The sequence below is a fragment of the Lycorma delicatula genome, chromosome 1 (genome assembly GCF_047948215.1).
Source record: "Lycorma delicatula isolate Av1 chromosome 1, ASM4794821v1, whole genome shotgun sequence".
NCBI lineage: Eukaryota > Metazoa > Arthropoda > Insecta > Hemiptera > Fulgoridae > Lycorma > Lycorma delicatula.
Genome location: NC_134455.1, coordinates 193,950,846 through 193,970,312, shown reverse-complemented (window position 1 = coordinate 193,970,312; position 19,467 = coordinate 193,950,846). Strand labels below are relative to the sequence as shown.

General features: G+C 33.9%; 1 long non-coding RNA gene across 2 annotated transcripts; it reads right to left on the bottom strand.

Moving 5' to 3' along the window:
- Positions 1-1,702: 1,702 nt before the first annotated feature.
- On the bottom strand, positions 1,703-18,960 carry LOC142326762 (uncharacterized). 2 transcript variants are annotated; one of them, XR_012756859.1, is made up of 4 exons: positions 18,570-18,960; positions 14,170-14,238; positions 12,025-12,277; positions 1,703-1,856 (listed from the first exon to the last, which is right to left on the bottom strand). It is a non-coding gene; the product is annotated as an uncharacterized LOC142326762 (long non-coding RNA). The 2 variants fall into 2 exon arrangements; XR_012756858.1 differs by having other exon boundaries at positions 12,025-12,227.
- Positions 18,961-19,467: the final 507 nt, after the last annotated feature.

Below are 19,467 nucleotides of genomic sequence, written 5' to 3'. Positions count from 1 at the left end.
TCAAAGCCATGAGTTATTCATTATAACCTTTTGACAGATGACAGAGTTGTATCTGCAGTTGACGATAATTACTTAAAATAAATTGAAAATTCTATAACTGTTCAAACAATTATTGACGGAAAGAATAGAAACCACCTAACTTTAAATATGGATAAAACCATTGCATTTTGTTTCTCAGACAGATGTAACATTGCTGGTCATGTGTATAGAATTCCCATTAATGATAATGATAGTATTTTTATTGCCCATAGAGCAAAATTTCTGCTGTTATATTAAACAGATAAGTTCTTGTAGAATGAGCATATTGATTACATTTGTAACAAAATCAAACCGTACTGTTTTGCTTTGAAATGACATTGAAAAGGTTAAGCTTATCATAATTAAATGTATTCTGATCAGAATAAATATTTGCTTATTTGGATTGGTACATACATGTGATCAGCAATGTTACATCTATCTGAGAAGTAAAATGCAATGTGGTTATATATATGTTTAAAGTTAAGCGGTACAATCCATCCAATGAATAATTTTTTTATAAAAGACTTATTTATCTATCTATTTATAATACTGCGTAATTCAGTGTCTTAGGCTATAATTGATTTTCATGGCATTTACAGATTTTCAGGCTCTTTTGAAATCTTTCCACCTAACCTTTTAAAACTTCTTTATAAATTCAATAATACAGTATGTGGCAATCTTAATGTTAATGTTCTACAATTCTATTCTGGTGATAAATGAAATATTAACTTGGTTTGAGTCAGCAAGATTAGATATTTCTATCTCTGTGCTGTGCAGGCGTTGCCTACCTGCACAATTTTTCACCTCAGCATGTCTCTCCAATATTAAAGCAACTATTCCAGGATTTCTTAATATGTGGCCTATGAGCCTGTCTCTTCTTTTAACTATATTTTTCCAAATGCTTCTTTCTTCATCAATTTGCAGCAACACCTCTTCAGTTGTCACTTTGTCCACCCATCTAATTTTTAAAATTCTCTTACAGCACCATATTTCAAAAGCCTCTAATCTTTTCTTCTCAGGTACTCCGATCGTCCAACTTTCACTTCTATATAAAGCTACACTTCAAACACAAACATATCCAAACATATATGTTGTTAATATTTTCAAATTAATTGTGAGCAAAGGTTTGTGAAAATCAGTAGTTCCAAATGAAACTGATTGTGATTTATCTATAAATCAACTTAACGTTCCGCTTCAGGGAATAACTGCTGACAACACTAAGTGATGGTAATAAACAAGCTGGACAGTATATCTCATCTCCAGATCTACAAGCTTTGAAATATATTGTAATGGTTTGTATGTGGAACATTCTACTGTTTCTTTTTACTTAAAACTCTAGGTAAAAGGAGCATTCATTAAGATGAACATAAACACTGAATCTTACCAGTGTTAAGAAAAATTCATTAACTTTAAATTAATCATACATAACTCCTAAGTTTTTATTTATAAACATGAACAAAACAGTATTATTTAAGGTTGACGCTATTGTTGTGTCTTTTGTAAACATACATGATCACATTTCATAAATTTATAATATTTAAGTTATTTACACATATCAAGAACCAACAAGTGACCAAAAATAGATGAAGAATACCTTTCATTATTCATTCAGAGGAATTAGTACTAGCCATTTATTTTCAATTCGTTATGTAATATTTTAATCAGGTAAGTACAGTGCCTACATTACCATTGAAATGGAGCTTTCTGAGAACCTCATCATTTACACAGTCTAATGTTTTAAATATATCACAAACAGCACCAATTATTGTAAGCTGCCTAAAGTCCTGCATAGTTTTCATTATTAATTTTGATAGTGTCCTAATCTTTTTATGGCTTACCTCAAAAAATAAAAAAGTACTGTTAGTATTAAATAAGCTTTTCTTTTTAAATAATTATAATAATATAGTATTCACATAGCTATAAACTTTTAAAATCACAAAATATTTTTATTTTTTAAAGTTTTATCCTTGTAAAACTGCAACTGATCTGTAGTTGTTGAAATTAATTGAACAGCTTTTTTTTTATTGAACTCAGAAAAGAGTCTGGTGCTAAATAATTGGTTGATTAGATAGATGCCTTACTAGGGGCAATATAAATTATGAACATTGTCAAAAAAAATTTAATTTCATTTCAACCAGAAGTTTCTGAAGGCTTCAATGCAATACTAATAGCTTCATTAACTTTCTACTGATCAAATGTCACAAGAAAATCATTCATGGGATATTGTTTGTTAAGAAATGTAAGCACTTTTTACAGAGTGATTCAAAACTATACTACAATCTCTCAGGAGCTGATTTATAGCTAAAAGTAGGAAAAAATCATATAAACATAGGCCCGAAAATGCTTCGTTAGTGAGTTATGGCTAGAAAAAGATTTCACCCAGATTTCAGCTTCCTCAGTGAAATAAAGACTTCCTAAAATTCTGGGAAGGTAAATTAAAGGCCGAATTTAGTGATTTCTTATGGTTTTTAACTTGAAAATATTTTTAAAATGTGTCCCAAAACTGTACCTCCATTATTTTTAAAAATATCTGATGTAAAACAGAAAAATTGGAGGTAAAAAATAACAAATTATTGGATTTAACATAAGAAAACTATATATTAAATGGTTAAGTTGTATGTATTTTTTTCAATTAGAAATGTAGAAAATTTAATTTTGAAAAGATTATGCAAATTACTTTAAAAAAAATTGAATACAGGATATTGAAATTTAACTTTATTAAAAAAACAAAACAGACTGAATTGTGAAAAAACTTTTAACAGCATGAAATAACTAATTTTGTCCATAGGTTGAAAATAACACCTGATCATTTATTTACTACTTTTTTATCAGAATGAATTAATTTGTTTTCATAGGTTGGCAATATCAACTGATCAACAATTAACTTTTTGAAACATGGTTTGAATAATCTTGTTGGTGGTTTTTGTATTACATTAAGGTATCTGTGAGATTCTGTGCACAATACAGAAAACAGTTATTCAAAAATTTAATGAAATTTTCATTAATACATAATGACAGACAATGCAAATATGTATTCATTTGAAGAGTATATGGGCATGATAATTTACGGTAAAGGAAACAAGAATGGTTTGGCTGCAGTTCAAAAATATCATGATACTTATCTACATTGAACAGCAGCACCTGACTGCAAAACTGTTGAAGCTGTGGAGAGACGACCAAGATAAACTGGCAGTTTCAAATCAAAACAAGTAGATACTGGTTGCAAATGAAGCACGAGAAACCATAATAATGAACAAACAATAATAAATGCTGTACAATTATTACCAACTAAAGTACCAGATGTGTATCACAGCATTTAAATATTTCACAATAAAGCGTATGGCAGGTACTTCATGAGGCACAGTGTACCCGTTCCATGTAACATGGGTACAAGACTTATTACCACAAAACCATAAATTATAATAAACAGAAGATATTCTGCCAGTGGTTAACTAGAAAATGGCTATGAAATCGCAATCTCCTTCGTCATATTCTAGTAACTGATGAATCATGCTTCACAAGAAATGGAATAGTAAATTTTCGTAACACCTATATTTGGTGGGTTGAAAACCCACATGAGACTGCACCAAGACATTTTTCAGCATTCATTCTTTAATTAATATATAGTTTGGTGTTCTAGGTGATAATTTGATTGGTCCATCTTTCTTCGTAAGGAGGCTTACAGGAGAACGTTTTGGAAACAAACCTGCCCACCGTCTTGGAAGATATTTCTTATGAAAACAGGTTAGAGATGCGGTTCATGCGCAGTGAAGCACCTCCTTATCTTTCTAATAATGTAAAGGATCATTTAAATAATACATACAGTAGACAATGGGTTGTTCGAAACAGACCAGTGACATAGTGACTACGATCTCCCAACTTTACGCCATCAGGCTTTTTTCTATGGAGTTGGATGGAGTCATTTGTTTATTCAAAATGGGTTAATACACAAGAACAACTAAGGAATCACATAATACAAGCTGCAGAAACTATCAACAATACTCCTAATGTTATGAGATGGGCTAGAAAAGAATGGATTTGTTGAGCAAAATTATATATTGAACAAAACAGAACCACTTCAAGCAATTTTTAGGTAATTAATAACCCATTCACTAACTTTAATGTCCTTTTTTTGGTTTCAGAGTTAAATTACATTTTATGTTAGAAGCTGTTTTCAACCTATGGACAAAATTTTTATTTCATGATGTTAAAATTTTTTTTCACAATTCACCACAACAGTTGAGTGAATGGATTTGAATGGGCTAGACCTATGTTGTTTAGCTCTGTGTATGTTGCAATTTTTTGTGGTTTTTACAGTGTTGTTTTCATTTTGGAATATTGTAAAAACATCAGTTGGATATACTGGATGTGTCATAATTGTTTGAAATTTGGAGTAACGGATTACTGCGTCTTTTGAGTTTTTTATTTTGATGAACCTTATTACTAGTGATAATAGGCCTCATTATTGAGTGTGACAGTTTTTGTGTGTTGAACTGGGTTTTTTATTTGTATTTTGTTTTTTTTATTATTATTTAATTAGTTTACTTTATTTCAGTTTTTTATTTTAGATGATCCTTATTGCTAGTTGCAATAAGGTTCATACGTATTATAGACTTGGATGTGTTCAAATGGGTAAGTGGATTGTTTACTGGGAACATTGGTTAGTGTTATCTACGGTGATAATAGAAGTATTTAAGAGGTAATTTAATTTTTAATTTTAATTCTATTTTAGCTTGAGTTGATAAGATATCCGATAACAAGACTATTAATATAGCTTTGACAGTAAAGGTATTTATAGTGGTGGTATTATTAAATTTATAATACCAGTAACCATTTTTTGATTTGGGCAACTACATAGATGGCAAACCCTCATGAAATAATGAAAACAGAACAAGTTTTTAAAAAGAGCGATAAGACGGCCAGGTCAGCTAGGGTGACTTCCGCCTCCAGTTTAACTGATGTTTCGACAACTGGGACAGGTGCATCAGGTCCGCGTACGAAGACGACCGCGAAACCTGAGCATAAGAAGCTGAAGCGACCGAGACAGTTGTTTTCGAAAGAAGTGGAACTCCCGCCCGATATTTTGGGAGATCACCAATAAACTAGCGGGGGGTCTTGTTTACTACTTATGCAGAACTACGGTACGAATCTTCTTTCATAAGGTTGAAGAACCTTTTATGTTCTTCAAACATAAGGAGAAACTTACAAAGATACGTAGTGCCTTGAAAGAATTGTCAGAGATGTCACTGCCATTGACGACCGTCACACAGGCGACTTAAACCGATGAGACCGGGTACCAAAATCTGACTGCGATTTTAAAAGAACAATGCCCGATGTCGAGTTGATGAATCTAGTGACAAAGAGATGGCCTGCGGAGGCTACAAGAAATGTAACGCAGATAAAAGAACTGAATGCCGAAATTGTTGCTGCAAAATCTTTACAATTAATACTCAACATTAGGAAACTTACAAAACATTACGGAACTTCATACCTTTATAAATGGAACCTTTCACTTTATAAAAGTAGTTCATTTTCGCGACTTCGCCGATGAACAACGTTCCAAAGGGTCACCGAGCGGTTGTGGCGATATTCGGACTGGAGACATAATTAAAGATCAATCAACAATACATAATGTGTCGAGAGACCCCCGCGGCTGATAGGAGTAAATACATAGTGCATTACAACTCCTCGTAGAGTGAGGAAAAAACACTACCGTAGATTCTCGTGGGCATTCGGAAGATAAGCCAGAAATCACCTGCGCCTACCTACATACTGCTAGCGGACAGACTGGGACCCCTGGCACGAAACTGCTTGCATATACTTTTAGAGATATTACGGAGCTACTACGAACTTTTGTCATATCTACGGATGCTGCACCAAAGAATGATACGAAGCCCGACAGATGGAGGTCCACCCCTGAGGTGCAAGACAGGGGAAATCATACGCCGATCTATTGAGACTGTTAAGAACACAGTGACACAAGAAGAGGCGGGCTAAGTGCTATCCCTTAGAAAGGGAACTAGAGACGAATTGTGTATACATCTAAAAGGCGCGCAAAAAGCCGAAGAATTAAAAAGACCTTGCGTTCTAAAACCGCGAAACTTCAAGTAGACCTGAAAACTAAAAATAGTCGGCGCACTATTGTACATATCAAATACACTGACGTACGGACTACCGAAGAAGAGATCCACGCCGCAGTACTCAAGATAACTGGGGTCATGGAAGAGTTTAAAGTGTCATCAATCCGACCGACCTTTGCCGAAACCCAGAACGCTACGGTGATAACAACTTTGAGAGGGGCAAAGAGATTGACCCTCAATCTCTTTGAGTCTAGCTAGAGACTACTCTAGCTAGAGTAAGGGTCGGCTGAGTTCATTGCAGAGCGGTCATCAGGAACCCCTAAGACAAGTTATAGATGTTGGGCCGCCGGACATGTTGCGACCACTTGCAAAGAGGTGCATAGAACGCAAAATTGTTGCAACTGTGGTAAACTCGGCCATTGGCGCGCAGAATGTAAGAATGCGGTCGCGTGCTTACTGCGTGGAAAGGAGGGCCACATTACCGATAGATATATTCGATCATGAACGTCATGCTACTGAATACAAACAGGAGCGTCACCGCTCACAACTTAGCATGGGCGGCGGCTCTGGATCGAAACATAGATTTCTTAATCACGGTAGAACCTACCCGGAGTAATTGCTTCCCAGGACTGGCTGACGGACCGTGGAGATGTAGCGATCATCAATGTATCTGGTAAATTTGCGTTTACTCGTGCTGATAGAAGAGACGGTTTTTTCGTATTGGAGTTGGTCACTGAGCTGCTCACGGGATGATACAGTTCCCTAACTGCGACCTAGAAACCTCTGAATATATGATAGAAGAACTAGAAAATCTAATTAGATCCTTGGCCAAACCTGTCGTTTGTTCGGTGACCTGAACGAATAGAGTGTTGAGTTAGAGGAGTGAGGTCCACGATAAGAGGCAACATTCTTGCTAAGATGCTGGGGGCCACTAACAAGGCAGTAGTAACCCCCCTCGCCACCATACTTTCACGGGCAGGGGCCGTGGCTCGGTTTTATACATTACCGCTGTTCCTGAGAGATCTATTTCCCGCGTGACGGGTTGGAAAATAATTGATGAAGACTGCGGCAGCGATCACCGAGCTATAACGTTTTATATACACTCTGACCGCCCCACACCACAGATGAAAACCGTCGGCTCACCAGATAAACATTTTCGCCACAGCTGTTGATAACAGATTCGATGTCAACCAATTTTGGACACCTGAAGACCTCTCCTGAATTATGGAAGAAGAATGCTTCCGACTCAAGTTCAGAACAAAATCTAAGAAACGAAGGGTGTACTGGTGATCTGACCATATTGCGATTCTAACGAAGGAAACCACACACGCCAGACAGCTTCTTCAAAGAATGAGAAGGGACTCTTCACAGTTGCGACACGCTGAAGAGCAATATAAGACTGCAAGAAACAACCTGAGCTATGACACTAAAAGGGCTAAAATACAAGCCTGGAACAATCTAGTGGATGGCCTCGATAGTGACCCATGGGGGCTTGCTTTCAGACTTGTAATGAAAAAGTTAGGTCGCCGGCTTCCACCATTACCTCGATCACGTGTATTCGGCTCCGTCCGGGACTTGTTCATCTTAACTGAAGAAGGGATCCCGCAATTCGACTGCATACACGAAGAACGATTCGTGTATCATGTTATATTGGCAGTGGCCAGGTTCAATGCCGATAAAAATCCGGACCCCGACGGCATCGTGGGGTCCTTCCTGAAAGTTTATTTGCAAGATGCTCCGAAAAGATTCTAGATACCTTAAATAGTATTCCTACTGCTTGCCGGTTTCCGAAACTGTGGAAGATGGCACGTTTAGTTTTACTTCCTAAGAAGAACATTGAGACATTCAGACCGATTTACCTGCTAAATACCACTGGACAAAACCTTGGATCACGGAGAGAGTACGAGTAGCGGTAGAAGCTAGAGGCGGTTTTACGCCGAGGCAATTTGGGTTCATTCGTAACAGATCCACAGTGGATGCGATCTCCCACGTTTTAACATGGGCTCGGAACACGGCGGCCGGTACTTGGCAAACCAAGAGTATTCCTTTAATCGTCCTACTTGATGTTAAAAATGCGTTCGGTAGCGTCTCTTGGTCCGCTATCCTAGATGCAATGAGACATAATAACTTGGATGACTATATTATAGCAATACTAAGCGACTACCTCCGTGATAGGGAAGTGCAGGCACTCACAGACGATGGGGTAGTGAATTTTAACATGCACGGCGGAGCCTCACAAGGCTCAGCACTCGGCCCAGTCTTATGGAACCTTGTTTTCGACCCCCTACTGGGGTTTGAACTTCCGGGCGAGGCGACTGCTATCGCCTATGCGGACGATTTCGCGCTATTAGTGGCTGGCTATTCGGAAGATGAAGTAGAAATCAACGCGACGGATGCATTTCCATGACAAGTAACTGGCAACAGAGACGAGGCTTGCAGTTAGCACCCCATAAAACCTCCACTGTTGCTATGGTTGATCGAAGAAGAATACGCGACAGCAAATTCATAATCGACGGTCACGAGATCACCACGTACATGAATACGAAATACCTGGGCGTATGACTGGATAAATCCGGACTTCCCGACACACTATCAAAGCTATGATCGAAAGAACTGAGAACATCATTGGTAGTCTCGGTAGGCCGATGGGACCGAGACGGGGGTCTCGTGCCAGTAAGAAAAGATTGATATTTACTGCCGCCATGTCGGTACTGCTGTATGCAGTGCCAGCACGGACTGATGCCTTCACGAAACAGAGAAATGTTAAGAGAATAACAGCTCTAACAAAACAGATAGCCATATGGATTTCTGCGGCCTACAAAACAATCTCATCGGATGTCGTACACGTGACCGCTGGGTTTCTCCCAGCTCATCTTAAAGCAGCCCAACTCCAACTGGTATACTTCGGTGTTGATCTAGAGGAAACAAGAGCCCCTTTACTTCGAGAATGGCAAACCGAATGCGATAACACCAACCTGGGCAGATAGTCCGAACTAGTGATCCCTCGAATCGAGCACTGGCTCAGGCGGGGGTTTGGTGAGGTAGGTTTTCACCTCACCCAGTTGCTGTCTGGGGACAGGGACTTCTGTACATACCTTCATAGATTCAGAAGAACAGCCTCCCCAAGATGCCTCTATTGTGACGAAGAAGATACCCCTGCCCACACATTCTTTGAGTGGGAGCAGACATGGGGTAAACAGACTAACACCTGAGACTACCGTGAATTATATGCTAACAGAATAACTTAACCCACCGGGTTGGTCTAGTGGTGAACGCGTCTTCGCAAATCAGCTGATTTCGAATTCGAGAGTTCCAAAGTTCAAATCCTAGTAAAGGCAGTTACTTTTATACGGATTTGAATACTGGATCGTGGATACCGGTGATTTTTGGTGGTTGGATTTCAATTAACCACATCTCAGAAATGGCCGACCTGAGACTGTACAAGACTACACTTCACTTACACTCATTCATATCATCCTTTGAAGTAATACCTGACGGCGATTCCCGGAGGTTAAATAAACAGGAAAAAGAACACAGAACTTGGGATGAAATGCGAAGTACGTTGAAGAAATTCTGATGACCAAAGGGACAGACAACAGAGAATGGGGAGCAGATGAATGCGATCCTGAAGACAAGTCATGACGAAATTGCTTATGGGCAAATGGTGACGGACAGCCCCTGCTGAGCTGCAGTCCGTCTGCGATTGAGCGGATGGACGTCGGTGATGAGGCACGAGGACACCTGATCCCCCGAGCCCGAGGCACCCTTCAGGGCGGAATGCTTAATTGCCGGGCCGGGCCGGTCCGGGGGAAGAGGAACGGTGAGATGAGAGTTTTAATTAGTAGGGTGCGGGTACACATAGGCACTTAATTGCATCTTGCCGAACCCATACGAGTCCGCCACTCCACAACTTAGAGGGGGGGGGGGGTACGTAAATGATATTGCTCCGACTCATCGAGAAAAAAGAAAAAGAAGATATATCCCCCTCAGACTAGAAAAATACTGTAGTGAAATGCATTTCCTTGCAGTTTAATGCTCGAGTAAATTCATTCATTCATTTGGGTAGTATATCTAAGTATATACACGAGGTGTGTTCAAAAAGTAACGTGGATTTGTTTTTTTTTGGAAAGAATTTTATTTATTCGTCTACATTAATATTATTCCATTTAAAATAGTCCCCATTACATATTATACACTTACGCCAGTGCTTTTTCCAATTCCTGAAACACTTTTAGAACTCGATCTTTGAAATAGTGTTTAGTTCTTTCGGCTATTCGCTGTTAATCTAATCTACTCTTGTAAAACGACGAAACGTACTCTTTATTTTTTGCAATAGAAAAAAGTGACATGGGGCTACGTCTGGTAAATATGGCGGTTGGGGTACCACAGTGTTGTTTGTGGTAAAAATTGACGAACAAGCAATGAAGTGTGAGCAGGCGCATTATCGTGGTGCAAAAGCCATGAATTGTTTTGCCGCAAATCCTGGCGTTTTTTCGGATTGCTTCACGCAAACGGCGTTGAACTTGTAGGTAATTGATCGTTTGACCTTGTGGCAAGAACTCATGATGCACTATATGCCGTTAAATTCAAAGAACACGGCGAGTATAACCTTCACATTTGACCGTACTTTTCGAGCTTTTTACGGTCTTGGTGATCCAGAATGCCTCCACTGGGTCGATTGAGCCTTAGCTTTCACATCATATCTGTAAACCATGTTTCATCACCAGTTATGACACGTTTCAGTAGTTCTGCATCGTTGTTGACTTCATTTAGCGACTCCTGAGCAATTTTTGTTCGAAATTCAACAATTTTGCTGTCACACGTTTCATACCCAAAACATCCGAAAACATTTCATGGCATGAGGCAATTGGTATCCCAACATCACCAGCTACTTCTCTGATCTGACTGTGATTCGGAGATCATTCATAATCATTTATTTCATTTTCTCCACGTTTTCATCAGTTGTTGATGTACTGTGGCGTTCGGGGCGCTCGATATCTTCAAGGTCTTCACGACCTCCTTGGTAACGCTTGTACCACTCATAAACCCTTCCTTTACTCACAGCAAACTCACCAAAAATAATATTTAACATTTTTAAAAAATTGCTACACTATATTCTATTCGTATAGCAAAATTTAATACAAATTCTCTTATCCATTATTTATACAAATGAAAAATCGCCGATCGTACTAAAACACATGTTATCCTTTGGATATCTGACAACAGACTAAACAGCCATTATAGCTAAAAATGTACAGATACTTTTCAGACATGTTTACCAATACAACAACGAAAAAATCCTGAGATACGGACTAATAAAACCAGCGAAATTTCAAAATTCTCGTTACTTTTTGAACACACCTCGTATATGTTGTAGTGATGAATTAGTATATATATAAAAAATTATTTTTATTTCATTAAAAGTACGATGTCATTTCCATACATAAATAAAAAAGGATATTTATATTATCCTTATTACAAGTAGATTCTTGTTTCACGTTCTTAAAAGTAGCATTTTTCTAATGCTTTTTCCACCACTGACCAAAGTGATACCTTAGGAAAAGAATGATACAGAAATCTATCAGGTGATTAATATTTCAGATTACTACATTAGTTATTTATATCAGTTTATAGACTGTTCTTTTAAACTCTTAAATTATAGTAGTTTAGGAATACATAGCAGCAGAAATTATCTTCTACCTTAACAAGAAAACTTAGCTTCATGAACTATGTAAAGTCTATGCAGTATGCAGCAGAAAATTAAAAATTCCTCAATTTTTCCAAAATGACGGCTGATTACTGGTTTCCAAGTAATTATAAAATTTTGACTGTGATTTTAAAAACAAAATTTTATAATGTTATTAATCCTTAATTATGATAATAGTGAAAGTTTTATTTCATACTTTGAAAAACTGAAACTACTCACTTTTAAATTTCACGAAAATAAAGCAATACAGGCACATTTCCACAATATCATGATTTATATGGTAAGCTGGTTTTTATTTGTGTTGTACACCAAATCTGTTAATGTGGTAAATACACATCTTGAAATTTGTATAAAGCTATAATGCATCTTGTTTCTGCTTTTTCAGACCGCATGAGATCTCTGGAAGATTGCACAAGACATCTCTGGAATATCATGTAAATTGATTAATCAATGAAAACTTGGATGTGGTGAACTGCAAACAATACATTTACTAAAATATTAAATTTTGTAAAAAAACATATATTAAAATCAAAATACAATGGATAAAAAAAGTACTACTCATTCATACACAACAGTTGTTTCCTAACCACTACACGATGGGTGACAATAACAGTACTCCTAGTTCTACAAGACTGGAGCTGCAAAACAGCTTCAAAAGATTATTCTTCCAAAAGAAAATGTTACCATCTATTTATTAAATAGTTGAGTAGATTTAAATAAAATAGATTCATAGTTTTTAACGTATTTAAGTATAAATATTAAGGACAAAATTAATAGTTATTTACTATAACAATAATGTTATAATAAATAATAATCAATAATGTTATAATTAATGTTACTTTTAAACTTAATTTTTAAAAATTCACATATGCCATTTCTAATAATCAATCCTTTATTTACTTTCAGTTAGCATGTGCAGGCTGACACTCAATTACAACACATTTAAGAAATAGTTTTCATAAATGTGAAAAATGCCAAGCCTGATGAGGATTTGAATCCAGGACCTTCTGGTTGAAAGGCTGAGACACTAGCACTCTGGCATTTTATAATTATTAAATATTGCAATTAAAAGTCTTGATATTGTTAACTTTAATTTGAAAGAAAGTAATTAAATATAATCTGAAGTGTTATCAAATTTCATCATGCCATTCAGTGACTGCAGTAATATAGCATAAACTGCCATTAAAATAGTAGCAATGTATTCTTTTTAGGTGTAGCAATATGAATGTTTAAAGTTAAACCTAAAATACCTAATCTCACAAGAGATTATGGGAAACTCTATGAAGCATTTTATTATAGCTTTCACTAATATTAGAGTTCAAACAATTCAAAGACAATAACATGAAAACAAACAATGGCCAAATATTAAAAATAATAGTTGTAACATTCCAAGAAGCATAAATCTTCCAAACAGGTTCAAAATGACTGATTTTATATTATTTGAGAATAATTATTATGTGATTGGATTCCTATTAATTATTGCCAGCAACTAAGATCCAATTTTACATCAAGTACTTAACTGAGAGAAATCAGAGTTAAAGTTTTAGAACTATGAAATCACACAGAAAGACATTTAAAATATGAAATACAAACATAAACTTTGCTGATTCACTATACAAAAAAGATATTATGACATTCAAATTCAAGTGGCAAAGCATTGCCTAGAAATTGAATTGGAAATTCTGAAGAAATTTTAAAATGATGGGGGAACTTTTCCTGCCTTTGACATTCTGCGCATATTTCCAGGGACAACAGTCACATCACTTCTAATATAACAAATAAAAGTAACAACTTTGTCCCAAAAAATAAAATAAATTCTAATATTAACATCCATAATTTCAGCAGTAAAAATTATTCTGATCTTTAATTAATACACTCTTATTCATCCACTCTAAAAGTAACAACTACACTTACATTATGATTTTCCATTTAAATATTCAATGGCTAAGAAATAAAACAGCAAGTTGAAACATTTCTTTCATATGAGTCACCATTTTGTATGTTTTTCAGGACACTGAGAGACCAATACCATTACTGCCAATTTAACTAATCATTTATGAGTTAGATAACTTCAGTTTACTGAAGTTACTTATACAGAATTCTACATAAAAACAACAGCCTCAGTTATTTATAAGACTAATTTTTTAGTAAATTTGAATTTGACTTTTTGTAAAAGAAAATTTTTTTTTAAAGCTATACAATTATATAAACTCTAGATTTAAAGTTATCTTTGATGTTAATTTATGATTCCTTCTATTCTTTTTTTTTATAAACTATCTTTACAATTTCTAAAAACATTCTCAATTATAGTGTGACAAATTTTGTTAGGTTCTAAACAATTCTAGTAAAGAATGAACTACTAACTCTGAATTAGCAGGATTAAATATGTCCATCTCCCAGCCAAGTAAAATTAAACTTCTGCCAACTGTGTTCCTAAAAAAAAAAATTTCAAATTTTTTTATGAGATTACCAATGGAAGGCTGAAGTAGCATCAATTATTACTGAAAACATTTGATGAGCTAATGAATACATTTATTTTTTTAAAGAGTGATCAATAAAGATACAATTGGAAATCAGAGAACCAACCAGAAGCAAATAACAAAATTAGCTCTGATGAAACGTTTAACATTTTTCTGTGTTATTTTTCAGAAGGCTTCTTTCTAATAAAAAAAAAAGTTTAAACATAAAGGAATTGTAAAATTTGGCTCTAAGCTAAGAAGTCTTCATGAAATGATTAAATATTATTTGTCTTATAAATTTTTAAGTTATTAGACAAAAAATTTTTATCATTTGAAAAATTACAAATAAACTTACGCTTAAGTTATTCATAATACTAAATGATTATATTTTGATAATTAATATCCAAATCTAACCATAAAGTTAAAACATGTGAGGATTTGTTAAATGTGAAAGCACATTTGAAAATAAAGCAGGTCATATAATTTCACCAAAAATATAGATGTCAACTTTTGTTATCTCATCCCCTATTTTTATAGCAGAGAAATTTAATATATACCTTTTGGTCGATTCATTTCAAACAAAGCCATTGAACTACAATGGATCAATATTTTAATTTCCTGCTGATCTCCAATAATTAAAACTTTTATTTTGAATGCAAAATAAACATTGAATTGATTATAAATGGTATTGAATGGTCCTGAAGTATTTCAAAAGAAATGGTAGATACGATCATTATCCCTCTTACAAAATTCAATTAATGACTCTTTTAATAGTGGAATATTTCTCAGCTCCCATAAGATGTCCATTGTTACTTCCTCAGCCTTTTTTACGGGGGAGGGGAGTTCTGGATTAATTAACAAAAATATATGCCAATTTTATTACCATTTGTATTTTCAAAGTACATGAAAAAATGATGAAAAATATTTTAAAAATTTCCTGAAAAACATATCATACTGACAAACCTTCAGCAAGTTTTAAGGAAAAAATCTCAACCAGGTTATAGAAAATATTTTCTACAGAGCGAGTCAGAAGTATGGAAATCCCTCAACAACTTTAAAACCATCCCAGATAGAATACTCTAATTTTCATGGTAAGATATCAGTCAACTACTTTACTTTTTGATAAGAAATAAAATTTCAATCACTTTTTGTGGGATGGCCCAAGGGTTTTAACTCAAACATTTTAAATGGTAATACCCTTTGTGTGATGTATCATTTTAAAGGTCTCTTTGAAACATTAAAAATGGTACAAATAAAAAGTTGGTAGGCCTATGTTGTCTGTACCCAAAATTGAAGTTTTGATTTTGAAAATTACTAAATTTATTAAGTACAAATAATAAAAAATTAAACTGGATTAAATTAAAATGTAATCTAAATAAAATTTTTTTTTAACAAAAAATTGTTTTTGTTCCAATTTAATGAGTAAATTAAAATTATTGTTACCTAATCACGCTGATCATTGATGGTCTCTTACTACTGTGGATGAAGCTTACTTCATTGTTTATAATATTCCATTTAGAATGTTTCATTACTACATTGTTAGTAATTCTTATGAGAATTTATTGTGATCGGTTGGCTAATTGATTTTGTCTATCTTTACCACATTTGTTATTTACATCTTTTTTACCTTTTTATAATTGTTTTTTACTGAATTAATTTTTTCTGTGCTACAAGCTAACAAGGCAATCACTTAGTGAACAGGAGAGGGCCACACTTTTAATGATGAGGCTTTGGTGATATAATTAGGCCCTACAATAAAGTTTGTGAATTGTTCATCGCAACCCTAATTCTAAAGGTACAGCATCAAAAAACATCAAACGATTCAAAGAAAGTAGGAGCATTAATAATAATAATAAGGAAAAACCGGGAGGCCTAGATCTGAAACAAATAATAACAAATTGTTAAGAGAATTATGCAAGAATTTATTTAGAATTCTCATTCCTCAACTAGAACAGCAATGCGAGAACATTACAGTCGCCAAAGTTTAGTGATTTGAACAATAAAAATTTCAAACCCTTAAAAATTTGTCTGGTGCAAGAAGTTAATGAAGATGACTACAATCGATGACTTGAGTCCTGTGAAATTATGATAAAAATTTGTGCAGATCCTTATTTATTGAACGACATAGTTTTTAGTTGAGGCCACATTTTTTTTTTTTATATGGCAATGTAAATCACCATAATTGTTGATACTGAACTGATATTAATCTATACTGATATTGTGATGCATATACATTGTATCCAGTCAAAGTAAATATATGGGCAGGTAGTGTTGGTGGACGATTGATAGGGCCTATGTTTACTAATGGAAATGTAAACACAATGAAATACGAGGTTTTGCTTCTCAACCTTATCATTCCAAACATTCAAGATGTTGTTGGCCCAATCTTTTACAAGAATTTGATTTCAACAAGACAGCCGTTCATCTCACTTTGGTCTTCAGATACATGAAATTTTAAATGAATTTTTTTGTAGGAAGATTGACTGGCTGGAGAGGTCACTCAAATAGAATGGCCAGCAAGATCATCCGACTTGTTACCATTTTTTTAATTTCTATGGCGCCACTTACAAAGTATTGTTTATATGGCCCAAGATATCGACGATTTACAAAATATAATTTGAAAATCAGCACAAAATCACTGTGGAATCATTGAATAATGCAGTATCATCCTTACAAACTGGGACACTGTGAAACAGACAGGAGGAAATTTTGAACATTTATTAAAATGAAATGTTAAATAAATAAGCAAACATTATACTTCATAAAACATAAAAATAAAAAATTAATCAAATTTTTTAATAAATTTATTTTTAACTTTTCATTGTCTCTGTAAAGCAGATGATTCAATTCCACACTACAAATTGGACAGATAGAACATTAAGAATAATAGTATTTCTGCCCATAACACCTGATTTTCTTGGAATGACCAAATTTTGTTAACAACAAAATCATTCCGCGGCCTTGTTCTGAAGCAACTTAAAAAGATGCCAAGCTAGTCATCATGTCACCTCTACTTTTTGTCTGTAAGATTTTAGATTCAAATCCTAATTTGTCTTTTTTCACATACTATGAAATTCATTATGAACATTAATAAAAAGATAAATTGTAGAAACTAATTTTCCTATTTATTCCTGTCTTTAAGTATATTTCACAAAGTATAACAAAAAAGTCAGAATGCATTTCTAGTATCAGGAGGTTGTTTGCATCACAATCTTAAAAAATTTGACTCTTCTGATCTCCATTTAACATACACATAAATATATGCTCTAGTAAATGATAATTTACAGAAACACCAGAAAAAGACAAAGTTTCGAGCTGAACAGTTTATAAGTTTTATGTTACTACTGTGTGTTGTAATTTAATAATGAAAATCCAGTGAACACATCCATAATTTGAATTGTTTCAAGAGATATACACAAAAACTCGAGATATTTACAAAAACTTCCAGATAGAAATGAAAAACGTGTAACAAGCGCCATGAATCAAATTCTGTGATTTTTCCATCGGATAGAGAAAATGCAAACAACCCTTGCAATTTAAGATGTAGAAAATGAGGCAAGCTGTTCAATTTATGATTTTCTTCTTACATGTATAATTTCTAGAATAAAATTACAATGGATTTTATAAACTTAATATAAGAAAAACATGCATTTTCATGATCTATGTAACTTTCCGATGTTCACGATAATTACCAAATTTTCAAGAACACATCTGATATTTTTTTACGAATTTTATATCTTCACGAATATAATTATATCTTTAGAAAAATTAACTAATAAAAAATTAATTAATTAACATGCATTTTAATTACTTTATATCTTATTTTACAAGAGGTCTAGTTTGTATACTTCAAGATACTTTGATCAAAGATTATCACAGTTTCCTTTTATCAATTCAGCACTTTGTATTCCATACAGTAGCATATTTACCAAGTTCTTTGTTATTTATACAATTATTATGTACAGATCAAAATAAGATTTATCTGTTTATTTTACATACTTATAAGAAATATTCATAACAGTATATCAGCGAAAACCAAATTATACACAAAAAAAAGACCTAATTAATTTAGAAAAATAAATGTACTAAAAAAAAAAAAAAAGACACTAATAAAATTCCAGTACATATCCAACGTAAAAGCTGTTACTATTATACGGATTTGAATAGTAGATCATGGATACTGGTGTTCTTTGGTGGTTGGGTTTCAAATTAACCATATACTTCTCAGGAATGGTCGAATTGAGACTGTACAAAAATACACTTCATTTACATTTATACATATCATCTGCAGAAGTAATACCTTACCGTGGTTCCGGAGACTAAATATAAAAAAGTGCATATCTTAACCTAAAACTATCGGCACTTTAGATGGTATCACAATTTGAAAAATCTTTTTTGTCTAAAATTGATCGACTCTGGAACAATTTTACATTTTGATTACGAATATCTTATTCTTTTGATCAGCAGATCGATATTTTTTGATGTCGGATGATGTTATTTAACCCAAAAATTTGCTGCTTATAATTATATATATAAATTAACCAAACTTAACCTACGGTCGCCCACCTTGACTAATTAACAGTAATGTTTTGATTACTTAAAAGAGGAATAAACAAAAGCTGAATTTATTATTTAAATTCTCAAAAACTTACTGTTAATCAGTCAAGGTTACCGAGCGTAGGTTAAGTGGCACTGATCAAAAGAATAACAAATTCGTAATCAGCGTGTAAAATAGTTTTAGAATCAATCATTTTTCAAAATGTGGTACCATCTAAGGTATACTAGTGCCAAACTATCCTATCTTGCACATACACAAGATCATTGAAAAATTATTCATAGACGGAAGAATTTTCTTGTCAGTATAAAGAAAGCATATACGAAACAAAATAATTATCTTATGTAAGTAAAATTTTATTTCTAAAATTATGTTCTAAGGAAATATAATTCAAATAAAAATTCACAGGACAACAGGAAACTAATACACCACCACCACCAGTAAGATTAAGATTTGGTACAACTGCTACCAACTATTTCATTGAATGGACAAAGACTTACGAAAAATATTTTTGTTTTTTATTCTTTTGTATTCAAAATTTAACTTCCATTCAGTAAATATATAAACTAAAAAACTTTTGCTTTTAATAGCATTTTATGTAATTATTATTATATTGTCTAATGTGTTTTTTTTTTGTTTTTTTTGTTA